Here is a 4,477-nt window from a genome sequence, read left to right on the forward strand (position 1 = left end):
TGTGTAAGGGATGGAGCAATGTTGTTTGTAGGAACAGTATTAGAAAGAAACATCAGGGCTAAGTACAGACAGTCAAAAAGCCCAAGGCTAAACTGATTCAGTCTTTGCAGGTTAGTTTAAGTTGCCGAGTTTGAACTGATAAGCCAATGAATCACATCAGTAGGACTTCACAGGGTTACTCATCACTTCCTCTTCCTGCTTCCAGGTGCCTCTGGGATTTGTAGTCCACAGTCACAGCCAGCACTAAATTTATCAGGGCAGGGCAGCTCTGTACTTGAGGGAAGGTGAGTTTAAGCCCCCTTCCTGGCCCCAGGCCCCAGCTGGGATTTGCCTCTGGGGGGGGGTAGTAAGCCAACCCTCACTGCTTCAGCTAGGGAGCAGAGGAGCGGAGCCATCCCTGCTCTTTGGAGCAGAGAGCAAAGGCCAACCCAGGGCTGGAAAGCATGCTGGGATGCTGGAGGACTCTGATTTAACTTAAATTAGGAAGGGGTCTGGGACAGACGTTTCAAAAACTGGTTTGACCTAAATCGGTTAAGTCTGATACTACGTTCAACCAAGTTTATCCTAAACCAGTTCCAGCTCTTTTGAAACTGATTTATATGCATGAAACATATGTTATATTACAGGTTTAAACCAGTTTCTGATTACTTAAACTGGTTAACGTGTATCTTCTCTCCCTAGCCCTGTTGTCATGTTTGAGAGTCAGATAACTGCTGCTGCCTCTGCTTGTGTCTATATTGCAAAGGTGGTCTAGCCACAGTATCACAGAGTACCACACAAGCTCACTGACCCTATGTGAAGAGTTTACACATGTGGTTCCCATCTCACCTGAACTCCTTTCACACCTTCATCTTTTGCAACAGGTGGTCAGGCTTTGTGAGGTGAACTCAAAGTTGCAACATGCCCTTCAGCACAGCAGCACATGTGTTGCTGTGAATCCCTTGTGGTGTAGAAAAGAATGTTTTAAGTTGTTGGCTACCAGTTTTACAGAAATAATTGATATAAATTCATAGTCTAGTAAAAGTAGTAGGTCAGATTTTAATAATTCTCTCTGGAAGACAGTTTAAGAATATGACTCTCACTATTTTGATCACATTTCTTTTTTGCCATGCTTTCAAGAATACCATGATTAAAGACCAGTAAAATAATCATAATCATACACTATCACAATACTTGTTATTAATGAACAGGCAAAAAATAAAAAACACAACAGAAAGTGATACAAATGGTTCTTACCATTACTATCTCTTGTAAACCTCTCTTTGGAAAACTTTAACTGCCTTTTGGGTGCACCTACCTACTCTTGGAGGGGACAAAAGTACCTTACTTTCTAAAATTAATAGAAAATTCTGCCATAGCATATCAAAGATAACTAAAACATTTTTAGATGGGCAAAAGACAAAATATATAGAAGGATCAACGGATCCTGTTTATTATGTTGTGGCTAATCAAAACATTTCTCAATGATAAAATGTGAGCCATTTTAAGCAAGTCTTTAATTCAGTTACTTAAAATGAACCCATCCACGGAGTTGTGCTGAGAGTAGAAGCCAATGAATATAAAAAATTCTTATAATTTGAATGAAATCCTCCTATTTCTCTCTTCTTAAAAAAATCTAACTCACCTCTTCTCTCCAGAAACATGTAATCCAAAAAAAATTGGTATTTAGTAAGATAAGCCGTTAATGTCATAATATAATAGCATTTCAATATTACATTGCAAGAAAAATTAAAATAAAATTCCTCTGCAATGCTTTCCAACTCTGTGGGTGCATCTACATGAGGCACTAACTGCTCAGTAGCCTAAGAAAACTGCACAGTAGCAAAAAACTGCACAGTACCCATGCAAAAACTGTGCTAATATGCTACTGTGCAGTAGTATTAGGCTACTTCACAGTTAATGTCCAAAAAAACACATACACTGGCACTACTGCACAGTAGTGTGAGTTACTGTGCATTGATTTAGTACTTGGTTATTCAGGTAACTTAATGCACCATAGTTACTGCACATTAATTAAAGTGTAGATGCACCCTGTCTCACCAAAATATGTTGAAGCTCTGGTCATTTGGATGTCATATGATGTCATTTGAATATGCATGTTGCTACGGCTTGTTACAGTACTGCAGCTGCTTTTGTTCTCTGTTCTGCCTTGAACTCTTCTGTAAGCAAGCAGCAACCACTGAACAGTTTCAGCTATGGTGAGTGCTATAAAGTCGAGAACAGGAGCAGAGAAAGCAAGTTACTTGCCTAATTCAGAATGTTTTTATAATTGTCTTTACCATAACTCCATGGAAGAAGGAAAATCTATTTCCTTCATGCTTGGTTGGATTCAAAATTAGCTGTTGCCATTCTTTTATTGGCTTAGCACCTTGCTGGACTAGCTTAGTAACATCTTCAGCTCATGAATATGTAGTGTTTGTAATGAATATGCAGTATACTTCTAATTGCTTTTGTTCTTGTCGCTGAACATTCTCAGAGCTATTTAAAATGGGAATTTTAACTTTTTTCATGTATTCAGTCCATTTTCTGAAATAAATACAATTTAAGGGATTAAAGTCCATAGAATCATAAAGAAGTAGGGCTGGAAGGGATCCCCAGAGGTCATCTAATCCAGCCCCATGTCTGAGGCAGGATCATCTCTATCCAAATCATTCTATACAATCCATAATCTAAATGCCGTATGTGACTACTGTCAGCCCTGACAAAACACAGACCTAACACCTTAACCTGCCACAGGTAAAGCAGGGGAACTATGGCAGCCAAAGTCCTGTTTCTATTAAATGTTGTCAATATATGCTCAAGAGATCCCAGGTAGCAAGCCACAACCCCTGCTACCTGGGACCCAGAGGAAGAAAACCCCCCCACAGTCCATACCAATCTGACCATGGGGTAAATTTCCTTCCTGGCCCCAAGAATGACCATCAGTCTTACCCTGAGTGGAGGGACAAGACCCTCTATCCAGAAACTTCCAGCTCTAAGTCCCCACAGCAGCAATGGCACACCCCAATCAGTCTCCAGCCTTGGCTGTAGGCAGCACCCAAGGCCTCTGGAAAGGCTTAAAAATACCCTGACACCTGTAGCAGAAAGGAGGAAGGGGGCAGGGAAAGGAGGTGGGAACCAGCAAAACCCAGAAGCATGGGAAATACCCATAACAGAACATAAACATAGTTACCCCTAAATCATCCCCAACCAGTGGCTGTCCAACCTTTTCTTGAACACCTCAAGTGATGGAGAGTCCACAATTACCATAGGCAGTCTATTCCGTGCACTCACTCTTTTAACAGTGAAGATTTTTTTCCTCATATCTATTCTTAACTTACTTTGCTGCAACTTCAAGCCATCAGTCGACATCCTCCTCTCTGCAGCAAGAGGGAAAATGTGTTTTCTCTCTTCTTTATCACGGCCCTTCAAGTAGTTGAAGACTGCTGTCCTGTCTCTTCTTAAGAGCCTTTTCCATAAGCTGAACTCCTTCAACCTCTCCCCATATGACTCATTTTCCATCGTGTTGCCCATCTCTTGACCCTCTCTAACTTCTCCATGTCCATTTTGAAATGTGGAGCCCAGAACTGGACACAGTACGCCAAATGAAGCTGAGTAGAGAGGTGCTGTCATCTCCCATATCTTGTACTTAATGCTTCTGTTGATGCATCCCAAAACCACATCTGTTTTTTGTGCAGCTGTATCACACAACACACTCATACTGTGTCTGTGATCTACCAAGACTCCCAAGTCCTTTTCCATAGTGCTTTCATCCAGCCTGGTGTCACCCATTTTATATTTATGTTTTTGATTATTCCTCATGAGGTGCAGCACCTTGCATTTGTCCACATTGAACTTCATCCTGTTAGCTCTAGTCCAACTTTCCAATCTGTCAGGATCTTTCTGAATTGTGCTTGCATCCTCCATTGTGTTCGCAGTCCTTCCCAGTTTCATACTGAAGAAAAAATTGCTGAAGAAGCTTTCTATGCCAGCATACAAATCAATAATAAACACGTTGAACATCATCAGGCCAAAGATAGACCCCTGTGGGACTCCACTCTAAACTTCCTGCCATTCTGCCAAGGACCTGCTAATAATTAATGACCCTTTATGACGATTGAGCCAGTTTTCTATCTACCTTGTAGTAGTTTGATCCAGCCCACGTTTCTCCAGGTTGTTTATGAGAAGGTCTGGTGGAGCCTTGCCAGAAGACTTGCTGAAGTTCAGATTCATTAAGTCAAGTCCACAGCATTCTCTTTATCCACCCAAGCAGTTACTTTGTCAAAGAAGAAGATAAATTTTGTTTGACACAATATGTTTTTCAAAAATCCATGCTGGCTGCTTGTGATTTTCTTTCCTCCTCCAGATGCTTTCAAATGGCCTTCTTTAGGATATGCTCCAGTATTGAGCTAAGGCTAACCTGTCTGTAATTCTCTGGGTCCTTTTTGTCTTTTTAAAAGATGGGCACTATGTTGGCCCTTTCCTAGCCCTCTGGTAC

The 4,477-nt window shown here is 41.1% G+C and overlaps 1 protein-coding gene and 1 long non-coding RNA gene across 2 annotated transcripts in view; one reads left to right on the forward strand and one right to left on the reverse strand.

Moving 5' to 3' along the window:
• XKR4 (XK related 4) overlaps positions 1–4,477 on the forward strand; it is a 145,743-nt gene that overhangs the window by 8,672 nt on the left and 132,594 nt on the right. The window lies entirely within an intron of this gene.
• The window catches only part of LOC109304649, a 7,552-nt gene continuing 6,733 nt past the window's right edge, over positions 3,659–4,477 (reverse strand). The window contains exons 2-3 of the long non-coding RNA XR_002099438.1: positions 4,067–4,069; positions 3,659–3,745 (exon numbers count right to left, since the gene is read on the reverse strand). This is a non-coding gene — a long non-coding RNA (uncharacterized LOC109304649). The remainder of the gene's footprint in view (positions 3,746–4,066; positions 4,070–4,477) is intronic.

Source organism: Gavialis gangeticus, unplaced genomic scaffold (assembly GCF_001723915.1).
Source record: "Gavialis gangeticus isolate Ggan-Ray unplaced genomic scaffold, GavGan_comp1, whole genome shotgun sequence".
Taxonomy (NCBI): domain Eukaryota; kingdom Metazoa; phylum Chordata; order Crocodylia; family Gavialidae; genus Gavialis; species Gavialis gangeticus.